We start from the raw sequence: 14647 nt of genomic DNA, 5'->3' as shown, positions 1-14647 counted from the left end.
GATGCAAGTAAAATGTCCCTTTTTCTCTGTTCCCAACCACTGGTCACAATTACTGTTATTATTGTTGTCTTCTCCTTCATCTCAGACAAAGTATGATGTACAGATTCAGTCCTTCCACAGGAGTAATTGGTCCCAACTGAAGGGCCAGACCATTTCCTCGGTACCCTCACTGCTTTATTCTCCCTCAGTTTTCTCATCAGAAGAGGAAAAAAAGCCACCTCCAGTCTCCATGGTGCCAGAGTGTAATCAAACAGGTTCTGCATGTCTCTCCTTGTGGCAGGACAAGCCACTCCAAGGGGAAAAGCAAAAGGACACTGGGCAGCCCAAGACAGGGGTTGTGCTGTCTGTGGCTAGCATCACCCATAGCTTAAAGCCTCCTGTTCTCTGGAACCATGGAGCAAAGAGGAGAAGCAAAAAGGCATCCATCAGCATGAGGTGTGGGGAGATACATTTCCTGAGTACCAGTGAGAAGCTGCAAGGATGCCTTGGACAGGTAAACACACACATTGCTGCTTGTGTGAGCTGTTGCTGTGCATGGCATTAATGCCCAGAAGTGTTCGGGAAGGGATATCTGGCATTTGAACCTCCCCCACGCATGCTTGTCCTCAGGTGAACAAAAATCTCCCCCTTTTAACACAGGATGGTGTTCAACTCCCACCTTCCCTGTCAGAAATCCCTCCTCGTTTTCCTGTGGACTCCACCCCACATCTTGCAACCCAAGACAATTAAAGAAGACCTCCTGAAAGTTTTGATTTTGTACCGTGCAATCTACTAAGTCATATGAAAACTGCCTTGGATTTGATCTTGGTTTGACCAGTAGAGTCTCTGCTTTTGTAAGTATTGGATTCAACCTCAAATCCTAAGTGAATCTCTCTTGCCTTACAGGAAGACCATTGAATATAGTAAATTTAAATAAAAAATAAATGTCCACCAACCTTTGGGTGTCTATATATTTGCTTTCTCTTGTTTATTGTGGATGTGTTTAATTAACTGATACTTTACACACAAAAAATGGCACACTAGTGGTGCTAGTATTTTCAAAAAAGCACAAAAAGTGCAACGTGCTAATAAAGAATGGAGAGTAATTTATAGATGAGTTTGGTATGAATACTTTAATTCAGAGAAATAAATTAATATTAGTAAATGACAAAGTCTCTGAAGAACTTAAGCTTCACACTGAGTTCATTTTAGTGGCAAACTTTCTGCCTATCTGATCAGAGAATGACAGAGATTTGGGGGGACAGCTTTAATTGCATTGAAATCTGCACATTCTCATAAGATTTTGTCTTTTAGTGGCTCTTAGATAAAGCTATTGTTTGAGTCAAGGAGGGTGTTGAAAGAAATTATCAGCAAATATTTGGTTTCTGCAAATGATAGGGAAAATGACATTGATTTGCATACGTACATGGGCATCAGGTCCCCAGACTGTCATCTTGAAAATCTGGTATGATTTGCATTTGTGATTTAACAGGGGAGGACACCACTTAAGGTCTTTGAAGCATGTATGTGCACAGAAGTGTAATTGTTTTAGCTGCACTGTTGTTCTATGGCTCTAGTGAAAGTAATTTAACTTCTTTGTACGCTCAACTTCAAATTTCATAGCCCCTAACTGCACTTAAAAATTCATTTTTTGAAAATCTAACCGAGACTTTTGTAAAGAAGAGCCTCTCCACAGTCATGTTCAGCGACCTAAGGGATTCAGATGATCTCAGTAGCAGAATCTAGATTGTACTTTGCTTCATTAACCACATTTTGAAAATCACCAGCTTGCTTTGCCAGGAATTAAGTTACATGATTTAAAATTAACATAAGAGTTTAGCATAATTGAAGTGGGACTGTGATATCTGACTTATGGGATTATAAGAGATAAAGGCATAATTTGAAGCATAAAAGATAACCTCTATTTTTAAAAGTAAAATTTAAAAGGTCAAAGTGGGAGGCTGCATTGTAACTTTGTTTATATTTTGTAAGAATCCTGGGCAAAAACAAAAGCTGAAGGTCGTCCACCATAACTAGCATAAAATCTCATCTCCACAACTGTGCACAGATGTTTGTTTTACTCAGAAAATTATACATAATGTATGCAGAAGAGGAATGAAAATACACTCCACAACATTCAGAGTGATTATATCTACACTAGAGATCAGCTGTGGCATGCAGAGCCTCTTTTAAGGGCCTTCATTACAGTAAATGCTTTTTAGTTATGAACATTTCTTCATTTGAAGATCTCTAAGCACTTCTCTAATGCAGGTCAGTTGTCAGAGCAAGTCAAATGTGCTGTAAAGGCATTACAGGGAGCCTGTGGGAGGGCTGGCGTGGCAGGAGTGTGCTCCCTTGGCTCTCGTGTCTCTTCCAAACACCAGACAGCCATGCATCCCTCCTGAAATTAAAATTTGGTTTTTGGAACCTAATGCTCTACATCTGCCTTTCTTCTAAAATGAAACAGTATTGCTAAAAACAAATTTTTTAATAACAAAATTTTTCAAGAATAAACAAATTTAAAATAATTAAACTTCACAGGTGTGCATTCCCAAATTCTGATATATACATCAACATAAGGCAGCTTCTTTTTTCCAGGTAGGATTTGGCTTGCAAAGCTCAGACATAGCTATTGTGCCCATCTCTTCTAAAATTGCAGCTAGACTGTTGCATGCTGAAGTCAGAGGTGTGCAGCCACAGTGCAATCAAACACAGCACATACTCTGGAAATTTCCTCTGGTGGAAGTCCCCCAAAAGGCCAAATTTATTGGAGCTACTCCTGCCTCAGGCTGTGCTATCTTGGTGATGTGTCATTGGAGATCACTGCTTTAATTTTAAATGTAGTTTAAATTTAACTGAAAATTGCAATGTGACACTCTGGGTAAGTCTGAGAGGAAAATATTTTTCTAGAGCTTTGTATTGTATATGTAGGTTACGTATAAACATCTTTGTTGTATGTGCCTTAAGGCTAACAATCCATCAGAAAAGTCTTTTCAACTGTAATGCTAATACCAGTTTATCAACTTTATAACTCCTCTGATGCCTTCAAAACTATATTAATTTGGTCTTGGAACATAAAGTCTGAAATCTGACCATAAAGCATTATATTTCATTAAAAATATGGATGCACCTGTCCTGAGTCAACCAATTAATGTACAGTTCAGAGGGCAGGGCAGGCACACACTACTGAGAGATGGAACTCTCTGATTTAGTAAAAACATCTGTTTATATCCCCAGACACCTGGGATTGCTTTTCCTTCAGAAATGTGTAAAAGTAGGTGGATTCAAGAGACAGTCATATTATTTAGCTTAATGAGAATGTCTTAGATCATAGAAATACCTGTTTTATGGGAGAACAGTTGTGCTTTTGGCAATGTAGCTAACTGAAGAGAGCTCCACATGCCTCTTCAATGTTAGATGTAGCTCTGCTTGTGGCTGGAGTGATGGACTTTGATTTAAGAGATCTGGGATCTTCATCCAGGTTCTGTAATTTCATGCACTTGTTGGAGAAACATGAAATGCTCTCTGTGTTGGTGTCCCCACTGGTAAAGTGGTCTCCTGTAAATGGAAGGAAATTATACCATGTGTCTTCTGAAAACATCTAAAGAGCAGTGGTTAGAAATTACGTATTAGTAAGGAATTTAACTCATAGGATGTTCATTACATTTCCTTATGCTTTACTTCCAAGGTCTTGGAGGAAGCTGGGGACTTCCCAGCTTTGCTCCAGCCGAGAAACACATCATTCAGCTCTGTTCTGAGCAGTTGGCAGCCTTAAGAATGCAAGCTCTGTCTCAAAACACTGTGCATCTGTCAAGCCTATCCAGGCACTGCCTCAGCATAAAACCAGTGCCAGGATGTCTGACCAGGGGAAAGTGTCCCTCTGGCTCCTTTGGGAGAGGAGACAGGGTGAGAATCTTGCTGTCTCAATTTATTCAGAGTCCGAATGGAAGAGAAGCTGTTTTAATTTAGTGTAAAAAAGTACTGTAGTATTTATTTTACTGCAGTAGCTGTAAATGAAGTGATGCTCAACTAGAGAGTTCTGCAGAAGCAGAGGATCCCATCCAGGTATGCAAACTCCTGCCTTGTCCTACACACCAGAGCTGCATGACCCAGGGCCATGTTCCCCCAGCCCTTTCTGTGATCCTGCCACCCGTTGTGACAGGCTCCAGTTTACCTGGCATGCAAGAACATCTCAGGATTATCTCACACTAACATAGCCACTATTTCTGTGACCCTGTGGAGGCTACAAATAACATGGGGGTGGCATTGAGACAGCCTATGCTGCTTTCTTCCTTTTGTTTTCAAAAACTAACGTGATTAACAACCGTGAGAGAGGGGGAAAGAGTCCTTACAAAAGGAAAAGGAAAATCTCAAGGCCATGACCATAACTTTTTTTTTAAATATGTGTAATTGTCACTTCCTTTTCTCTGTCTCCTCACACAGAATTTCTCTCCCTCTCTAATTATGTCAGCACAAATGGGTGAGACCGATTGCCGGGTTGCTCTCAGCTGACGAGTGTAAGCCACCTCCAGTCCAGCACATCTCTGTTATCATGGCACTGAGGCTGCACTAATAAGCCTGCCTGAGAGTATGGTGCTGTCAGCCACCATCTGTGCACACGTATCTGTCTTGACTTTGTCGTGCAGAAATTCCTTCTATCTCAGGGTTCGGGGTTTTTTCTCTCAAATTCCTTGCAGAAAACACATTTTCCACAAAAGCTCACAGTACTGTTCATCTCCCAAGCTTTGTACATTTTGAGTGGCCTGTATAATTTGCATTCAAGAAACAGCATTCTGAGATATAAGATGTAGGAGCAAAGCAGGTTTATCAGGGCATTTCAGCATACAGAGAGGTAAATCAATACTCAGTGGTTTGTAAATACATGTCAGTAGGATATTAAATGCTAAAGGCTTAATTTTCTCAGGGTAGTTACTTGGATGTAAAATCTGGATGTCTGCAGAGTAGGACCTGCATATTAAATTATCTCATTTTTGACAAAAGCAGACACACACAGAGACAGATTTTCAAGTTCTAGGAATGATAATAAGTTACCATTCATCTGAGAAAAAAAGTGTGCTTTTCAGTGTGTTTTTTCAGAAAGCTGAGTTCAACTAAATAGTTCCCTCCTTACAAGCTTGCATAAATGCAATATAAATGCATGCACAGGTTTTATAAATGCATGTGCACACAATATTTGTATGTCAGTCTTGTAACACCTAGACAAAGGTTTTGCAACAATGGTAGTGGGAGTTACATAGTTGAAGTCCTGCATTTGACTTCAAACACCTTAAATGTGCATGAAAATACATGCACATAAACAATCTGTTAGCATGCTGCAGAACCACAACATTAATCCAAGCAAACCTAAATTACCTGCAAGGTCTGCAAGTTTGCCTCTTGCACGGCCTTTCTTTTTGTTCTTTAGCTTGCTTGGGGAAGGATGCTGCCAGGTCTGTGGGTCTGCAGTTTGCCAGCTGCATCTGCTTCTGGTCATGGATGCAGATGTGAGTTTTGGGAGGAGGTTTCCTGGTGGGACACTTGGTAGGAGGGGAAGGAGGCAGGGGTTTACAGCATCTGTCTGCTTTCAAGGAAGTTATGGTGTTACGCCCATAGTGCACTCCAAGCCATAGACACAAGCTGTCACCTTTGCTATGACTTCTGCTATTCTCTTAAAAAAGAAAAAAAAAAAGTGAAACAGAAAAGGGACAGAGGAAAAAACCTCTAATGAGAAGGGGAAATGTTAATTGTGGCTGGAGGTGACAATGAACAATAATAAATTGCAGCTTTGCTGTTGTATCTCTGATCAAAGTACTCTCAGGCTGCAGCAGAGCAAAAGCTCAGCTCCAAGGGAGGATGATGTTTCTCCAAATCCTTGTGATCCCTGCAGGTCCTCCTGAAGAGCAGAGAAAACATAAACACTGAACCAAAGTTAGATAAAATTTTTCTCTGTCTCAGACTTACTGCCAACAAGGCTCCTGTTTCTCCCCGTATCTTTTTGTCTGTCTCCAGCCTAGTGGCTACAGTGGGGCCAAGACAGTGCACTGCCCCTGAGTACAGAAACTCCCCTAATGGAACACTCTTACCAAACAGAATCTGGCCCACAATTTATTTGCTGCCTTGCTTTATTTAAAAGTGATGATAAGACTGAAAGTTTCAGCTTAAGCTGATATATGTTAGGCTACTCAACCTGCAAGTTAGCAGGCAAAACTTTTTAGGTGGGCTGAGCCATTGCTGCTGCCAGGCACATCTCTGGGAATAGCAAAGGCCACCTCTGAAAAGCAGGATGGCCCTCAGGGATACTCCTAAGTGCTGCTGAAGAACCCAGCTCTTAGTAAGCCATGCTTAATAGACTTTAGTATAAAAATATACCCCTAAACTTATAATTGGAAGCAGCAGAAGCTACTTTGCCAAAACCATACCTTTCTTAGCAAGTCACAGAGAAAAAGAGGGAATAATTTGGTACATTTTCAGAGATTCTTTTTAGAATTTTCAATTTTACTTTCTGTGCCACCCCTGGCCCCCAAGCACCAAGGCATTTCTTTAATTTACCAAAGGAAAAGAAGCTCTACCCACTGACACATTTATAGTTAAAATCTGCTCTCTGTGCTGCCTTGGTTGCAGAAACAGGCACAGGCTGAATGAGAGAAGCTGAGAACTTGTTATGTAAAATCTACAGCAAGTGAGCTTTTCTAGTGCTATTATGCCTTGACCCCTTATTTTGGCACAGTAACAAAACCACTGAGACTGGACAGTTATAGGGTTTCACAGGCTTTTTTTTTTTTTTTTCCTTTTCTCTTTTTGGCCTCATAACAAAACCCAAATGAATCAATGGTGTGCCCAAACTTCTGAAATAGTCTAGGACTTTCAGTATCTTCTACACACAAAGAAACAGTGGGGAAAGATTTGTCTTTTATTTATTCATTACTTAATCAGGGCAGACTACTGTCTAAAAATATCTTGCTCAGGATCATGATAGAAATCTCTCACACATTTTTCCAATTGCTTAGGCTACACTGTGATCCCTACTGTTTTACATTTGCATTGTATTCTCTGTGTGGCTTAAAATTTTCCATTTTTCCCAATAAATTACACTTGCCTGTAACTCAGGTGATCATTTTCCACTCCGAGACTTGATTTTTCTTCTGTCCAGCACAATCACTTGAGTAAAAAGTAAAAGTAATTTAAAAACTAAATTACTAAATGAATCAAACTGGACTAAAGGGAAGGGAAGGGAAGGGAAGGGAAGGGAAGGGAAGGGAAGGGAAGGGAAGGGAAGGGAAGGGAAGGGAAGGGAAGGGAAGGGAAGGGAAGGGAAGGGAAGGGAAGGGAAGGGAAGGGAAGGGAAGGGAAGGGAAGGGAAGGGAAGGGAAGGGAAGGGAAGGGAAGGGAAGGGAAGGGAAGGGAAGGGAAGGGAAGGGAAGGGAAGGGAAGGGAAGGGAAGGGAAGGGAAGGGAAGGGAAGGGAAGGGATGGCTTTTTTGGCTACAGATTACAGGGACTTTATATTCATTTTATACCTCTTCATGGTTTCGGATACTTGGAAGTATCTACAATTTCTCAGGTAGAGAAAGAACAATTCTTTGAGGCAATGCACATGGAATCAGGGTGACCTTTTAAGAATGAGTTATGAATTTCTGACATTGCACAGCAAAAATTGCAGTGTGATACTGCGTGGAAATGCCCCCCTGTGCCTTTTGTACTAAACAGGTTTGGAAGTCAAAAGTAATTTTTGAAGAGAGAATTCTGCAAATTCCACTCTGCAACGCTGAGGCCCAGGCTGGGTGGTTTTCCATGCCCTCCCACACCCCAAGAACCAGCCAGGTCACAGTGGGAGCACCGGGGATCAGGGTGCCGGTGAGGCGTGTAGCTGAAAAGAATCCCTTTCACTGGTGTGTTGGTTCTGCCTGCTGCGGGTGAGACAAACGTGCTCATGTCAGTCAAATGTGCAGGGTGACACTGAAAATCAGATAGAAATTGGACATGTTAAGCTTTTACAAAAGGGGCTACATTAAACCATAAACCCCTCAGAAATCTCCCTTTCTCTGCATGCATTCTTAGAAAGTTACATCTATTTTTAACAGGGTTCAGACTATTTTGACCTGGAGAGGTGTCCTAGAATCACAGAATGATTTGGGTTGGAAGAGGGTCTTGAAAATCTAGTTCCAACTCCCTGCTCTGGAGTCCCCACCAGCATTGTCTCCTTCACAGACACTAAATCAGTACAATACCTGTCTACACAAAAATAGTTTTCTCCATAAAACTCATTAAATCTACTTCAAACACCAACTTATAGCAAGGCTATAAGAAAAGAAAAGACATGACTGGTGAATTCAAAGAGGTAAGCCATGAAGAATAGTATCAAACTAGTTACTCCATATTAAGTCTGCTAATAAGTAAAAAAATATTTTTATCGCCAAAGTCTTCTGCAATAAATGTATTTTTGTGCTAATTTTAGTTAAGGGATTAATCGCTCCATTTGCCATTTCTGTGTTTGAAATCTTTCTCCTAGTCCAGTAAAAATGCAGCACCTGTATCACTAGCTTGATGTGTTGGAGTTTTTCCAAGCTGTAAACACAAAAATCTGTCAGAAATAAAGTTACTGTTCTATAAAGCATTTTGAGAAAAACATGCTATCAGGTTTTCTTTAGAAGCTTATGGACAAAAGAACTTGTAAATATTCATAGTCAGACCTTCCTTTTTGGTTTAGTTCAATGAAAGATGCACCACTGCATGGGAAAAGGATCAACATCTTCACATCTGTGCCCTGAGGTTTTAGCTTTTAGAAGGTATTAGTGTTGAGAGGGAAGATAACCCCTGTAAAATACATAGTATTAAGACAACAGTTACTGTGGTAATCTACAAAGATAACCTGAATGATCTGCAGCAAAATTATCTTTCTTGGAATGTGCTGCATAAGCCCATTCATGGCATAGATTTCCATTAGATATATAAATCCTATGAATATGAAGCTATATAGGTATAATACATCTTTATATTGTACACAAAAAAAAACCAAAACACTTGAACAAAGAACAAATTCCTAGCACACAGCCACATGTCAAATACATATCACTGAGGCTCAGCCTTGCCCGAGACAAAGAAGAAATAAAATGAAACACAATTTAATCTTTAAAATCCCATAATGGTTGACAGAGGTAGTTGAACAGAGCAGTGTGTTTCAGTGTTTCTAGAGCCTTTGCTGCTATACTGAATTATATTTGCTTCCAGCATTTACCACTGTTCGTTAGCCACAGAACAGCAAACAGGTTCAGACCTAGCTGAGAGATCTCTGAAAGTACTTAATGTACTAATCATGTTGGGGGATCTGAAGGGATCACTGTGAGGCCTCGTGTGCTTTAGGGTTTTCCTCAGCAGGTAAGTCTGGAAGTAAATACAGAATCACTGCCAGTACAAAATGACTTAAATCAGTAGATTGAGAAAAGGAAGGCCAAACACAGCAGTCTGGACTGTGCTCTAGTGTGATGCCTGTCAGACAGAATGTCTGCAAAATTGCATGCCTCAGAGTGAAACAAGACTTCTCTACAGAATGAGGGCTATATCCCTAGAAGGTCTCAAGAGTTACTGTGGAACAGCAAGAAAGAAGGCTTCCTCAATGCAATACTGTGGCAAGAATGACTAATTCAATTCCCAGGTGTGCTAAAAGAAATGCCTTCACTTCAGAATATGCCTTCTGGGAGACCAATATTAAATATGCATTTTAAAAAGCATGTTGAAAAAGTAGCAAAGGCACAAACAAGACCTGGGAAAAAAAAAGTTACTAAATCTTCTTTAGAGGGAGAAACTGAGAGTTCAGTCTGCTAAGCCTATCAAAAGGATGATGAAGAGTTGAATTGCTCACATTATATAAGTATCCTCATGGGGAGACAGTAGAAGTATAAGAGGCTTTTTAATCTGGCAGATAACAGCATAATAAGAAGCAGAATATGGCAGATGAATTCATACAAATTCAGTTTGGAGACAAAGACCATTTTTGGCGATGAAAATTATTAGTCTTGGGAATAAGCTACCAAGGGAATGGGTGGATTTTCTTTCCCATGAGTTTTCAAATCTAAGCCAGGATGCCTTTCCAAAATATATTTAACCAAATGTAAGTTACTGAATTCATTGAATGTGTCTTGAGGTAAAGTGAAATGGTCTACAATACACAAAGTCAAACAGAACATATTATGTTACCTAGTTATCTAGTCTTACCATGTTATCTAGTCTTGAACTCCACAATTCTTTGACTGAGCTTCATTCCTGTAGGAACCTGAGGTGGTGGTGAGGGAAGAAGCTGAGCATTTTGAGCTGAGGAGCTTAGAAATAGCAGAAGGACTGTAAGTAACAGCAACACAGACTGGTCAGGAAAGCATGGCTGGATGTTACAGAGTGTATAACAGTGGTGTTTACCAAGCACTGCATTTTCTGTGCTGATAAAATCTGTGAGTGCTTAACTGAATTTCAATGTCTCACCTCGCAGTTAGATAAATCTCTTTATCCACTGGCTAAGGATACACAGACCACCAGTATGATGGTTTTCCCTCCTGGCACATTCAGAGCTGACTGCAGTCTTGCTCTGTGCTGCTGCTGCATGACACTGCCCCCTCCATAAGAGACCTTACTTCTCTATTTCCAGTTGGCCTGGGGCCGTTCCCCTAACTTTTCTGTGCCCCCATGAGTGCCCAGGGCAGCTTCCCTGCACCTTCTCTCCAGTTCATCAAATCCTGACAGGCTGTGACACTGATGCAGCTTTTCACAACTGACACTGCTGCAATTTGTGACAAGGGGAGAGAAAAAGATTTTTGTTGTTGTTGTTGTTTTGTTGTTTGGGTTGTTTCTTTTCCTCCAAGCAAAGGGTCTGTCCATGCCATGTTCAAATTAAACTATTTCTAAAGGTGAAAAACCTCCAGGTGGTTCCTGTGCTACCTGGTTCTTAATTTTGCTTTTCCAACAGTAATTAAAGCCTGTTGAGGAGGGGGAGAGGGCAAAGAAAAATCACTCAATCCAAATTGTCTTTTGAGGGAGGTAATAGTGCAGGGCTAAGGAAGCTCAGCAGTCATTTAAGTGCACAGCTTCTTGTAAATCCTTTCTGAAAAGCCTGAATGAATCCCTCAAATGAATGGCCATTTTGTCCCTTTTAGTTCTCCTTCTCTAGCACAGAACTCAATGTGCAGCTTGTGGACAGACAGATTCCACAATAAATAGAGAAGGAGAGTAAAACTAAACCTACTGGAGCTTGGCCAGCAGCAATGTCAAATCTCTTGACTGATTTCCCAGGGAATTCTTGCTCTAAATGTCAGGAGAACATAGCCCTGCAGCCAAACCTGGACCAGACTGATACCAAGGCGTGACAAAATGAATGACCTAAGTAACAAGATTACACCGCAGGAAAATTAAAACTTCAGAAATGTGCAAAGATCACATTTCAGTAAGTGGTGTTTTATGTACGATCCTTTTAGTAGACAAAGCTTAACCCAAACTTATAAAACATAAATTGGTGAGGGGAGGGGGATTTATTAGTGGCAACAGAATGAAACTTTTCATCACTCAGGAAAAAAAAAGCCTGAGAGTTTCTGCAAATGGTTTCTGAAAAGGCTCACAGCCTGCTCTTAAACGCACTTGTCGACAGGAGCCAAGGAAGGCCAAAGGAATTTGGTCTCCTAGGAGTCTGCACCACTTTGAAAACAGCAACTAAGTCCTCCATCACTAGGGCACTTGTACAATCCTCTTGGAGTCTGTCCTGCCAGTGACAGCAAGTGTCCCTTTTGCTGTGGTTACCTGCAGCCACTCATGCCCATGGAACTGGCAGGAGCCTAAACAGCTTTGGGATTTCTGATCCTCCATCAGCTGTAGTTGAAATTGGCTGGTGGGTTCAAGATCTGCTGAAAAGGGCAGGAACATCCAGAACAAAGAGAGGGGAAGAGAGAGAAAGAGAAAGCACAGGCATGTAAACCTCCTTGCTTTTGGAAACTAAAAGCTTGGAGTGATGCTGAGAGGAGTTGAGCAAGCTCAAGAGCTTAACAATATAAGGAAGAATAGAGTCCAGATCCACTAGGTATAGGCGGATAAGGACTAAGACACTGAGAGAACAGACAGTGCTTCTAAATTGTGTTCTTTTGTTAGGTTTTGGTCTTTCTTTAAATCTGTTTCAATCTCAGTTGACAAACCCCACAGTCTGATAGAGCTGCCCAGGATGGGTATTTATGAGTTTTGCCATAGCAATGAAGGGACTCTTCCCACACTGCTATTCAGTGAGATAACAGACTAGTGCTGGGAGTTTTTCTGCCCCTCTCCCTCATATTGTTTTAGCTGGAATTAGCTGTTTGCACATTCCTCTCTGACTTTGGCAGTGTGCCCTCTCCTCCATAACTGATCAAACTGAAATCCCAGATCCAGCACGCTTCAACTGTCTGGGAAGTTCTTGTTCAGAATGGGGATGTCTTATGTGTTGCAGCATCTTCCCACCATGGCTTAAGTTCCTACAGAGATCTTTAATTCATGATGCCCTAGAAATTACTGTAGAAACTCAGACTTAATGTTCAGTGAAGGAGAAGCAGAAGCACAGCAAGATTCCTCTGCACATTTCCCCCCACCCTGACATGGATTAAGTTTTAACACCATCTTTAAATTTTTCATAATACTCTTTTGTAAGTTATTTCCTTAACTATGTTGAGCACAGCAGCAGAAGTATTTCACTGTTGGATAGAAGTCCAAAACAAGTTTACCCAGATTTTATAAAGATTACAACATATAAGAAAAAAAAAAAAAAAAGAAAACTATGAACAAACAAACAAAAAAAAAGAACGTATTGTAATCCCAACTCCCAACACCGACAAATTTACCCCTGGATAAACTGAGGCAGTTTTCCTCTGATTTTCAGTGCCATCTCAAGGGATGTCTTCCTTGCCTTCTGTGGTTTCAACAGAACATAGTCTGTTTGTTTGATCAGAGCTGGCACAGTGTGCTTCGCTCCAGGTTTGTGCCCGAAGCATTGCCTTTCTCTGTTTTATGTGGCCACAACCTTTGTCTAATCCTGCAGAAGATCTTTCACAATAAGAATGGTAGCAGTGACAGAAGCTATTAATGTTCTGGCTTCTCCGTGCGGCAGTGATCTGCTCTGCAGATCAAAAAGAGCAGATATACGCTATCTGCCAGAAAAGGAAAAGCAATTACTGGATTTGCTAAGTGAATTTTGTTTGTGAACAAACAGATATGCCAGAGGAGCAGAGTCCACAAGGTGCCAAAGAACAAGTGAGTTTTTTTTCTGAAATCACTGTAGCAGGTTGTGAAGGGCTTAGATTGAAAACCCAAAGACATCAAATGAAAGAGCAGAGACAGGTAATGATGACTGTACACAACCACCCCCCCACCCATCCCTTTACTACACTCAAGACATACACAAATAAAGTGAAGTTTGAAAACAAAAAAAAAGCAAGCATCAAGCTTGCAGCTACTCTTTTGCCATCAAATTGTGAGTGTCTCTTGGCATCCTTTACGACATGGCTCTAGAGGAGGAACAGGCAAATTGAGAGAAATACCTACATTTGTACACTATGATATCCTGTATTTGCCATAAACTGTGATTGGTAAGCATTTAACATATGGATATGACTTTTTTATTGCTGTATTTACAAATTTGTCTCGGGCATCCTTAATTGATAGTGTTATACATTATACTCACTTTTCACTGTTGTAAATTATTGTCTATAATGTCCTAGCAGAAGCTCAGGGAGGACTTTCTGTCTGTGGTTTCCTGGAGTAGTTCTTCAGATCTGGCACTGTTTACTCATGGTTAGAAGGATTATCTGGTACAATGTGTCTTGTACAGGCTGGCTGGTCATGCCAAACTTTGATTTTGCACTGTTGATGCATGGATGCATGGCTTTACCTGTAGTTTAAACTCATTTTACAGTTGAACATGTTACTTAGAATGTATTCAATATAACTTATGCACATACTCTTCTACAGCATGCAAAGGTCTAAATCAGATTTTCTATAGTTTGTTCCATTTTCAACCATGTCTTCTTCAAGTGACAGTTGAATTCTCTAATGAAATAGCTGTGCCTGGGGCCTTAGGCAACTTTGTGTTTTTTCTTATTACATGAAGGGCTGTTTTTCATTGAACGGTTTTCATGCTGTAGAAGCACTGAGTAATGACCATGTGAATTTCCTCCACAGACAGCATCACAGTTTAATTTAAACACTACTTTACAGTGGCCTCCATTTGGCATTTCATACTAGTCAAAACTTCATTCAATTTAGCCACTTCAACAAACAAAACGCAATATAAGAATTATATGAAGCTATTAGAAAGCAACCAAAGGAGGGCTACAAGGAGGGCGAAGGACCTAGAGGGGAAGCCATATGCAGAGTGGCTGGGGTCACTTGGCTTGTTCAGACAGAAGAAGAGGAGACTGAGGGGAGACCTCATCACAGTCTAGAGGCTGAAAGGCAGATAGTGATTGCTTCCCTACGGTGACCAGTGATAGGACCCGAGGGAACAGCATGAAGGAGTGTCAGAACATGTTTAGGTTGCACACTACAAAAAGATTCTTCACCAAGAGGGTGGTTTGGCAGTGGAACAGGCTCACCAGGGAAGTGGTCACAGCACCAGAGCTCAGGAGGTGTTTGGTCAATGCTCTCGGGCACATGGTGTGATTCTTGGGGCT

At 40.9% G+C, this 14647-nt stretch overlaps 1 long non-coding RNA gene across 3 annotated transcripts in view; it reads right to left on the bottom strand.

Annotated features, from left to right (window-relative positions):
* The window catches only part of LOC135309678 (uncharacterized), a 38187-nt gene that overhangs the window by 21987 nt on the left and 1553 nt on the right, over positions 1–14647 (bottom strand). Inside the window, exons 2-5 of one of the 3 annotated variants that reach the window (XR_010345767.1) lie at positions 7076–7137; positions 5353–5872; positions 3320–3537; positions 1094–2380 (exon numbers count right to left, since the gene is read on the bottom strand). This is a non-coding gene — a long non-coding RNA (uncharacterized LOC135309678). Of the gene's footprint in view, positions 1–1093; positions 2381–3319; positions 3538–5352; positions 5873–7075; positions 7220–14647 lie in introns of those variants that run through there. The other 2 variants (XR_010369856.1, XR_010369857.1) reach the window with 2 other exon arrangements.

The sequence above is a fragment of the Passer domesticus genome, chromosome 1 (assembly GCF_036417665.1).
Source record: "Passer domesticus isolate bPasDom1 chromosome 1, bPasDom1.hap1, whole genome shotgun sequence".
Classification (NCBI taxonomy): domain Eukaryota; kingdom Metazoa; phylum Chordata; class Aves; order Passeriformes; family Passeridae; genus Passer; species Passer domesticus.
The sequence above is the reverse complement of the archived record's forward strand: the minus strand, read 5'-3'. Positions and strand labels throughout refer to the sequence as shown.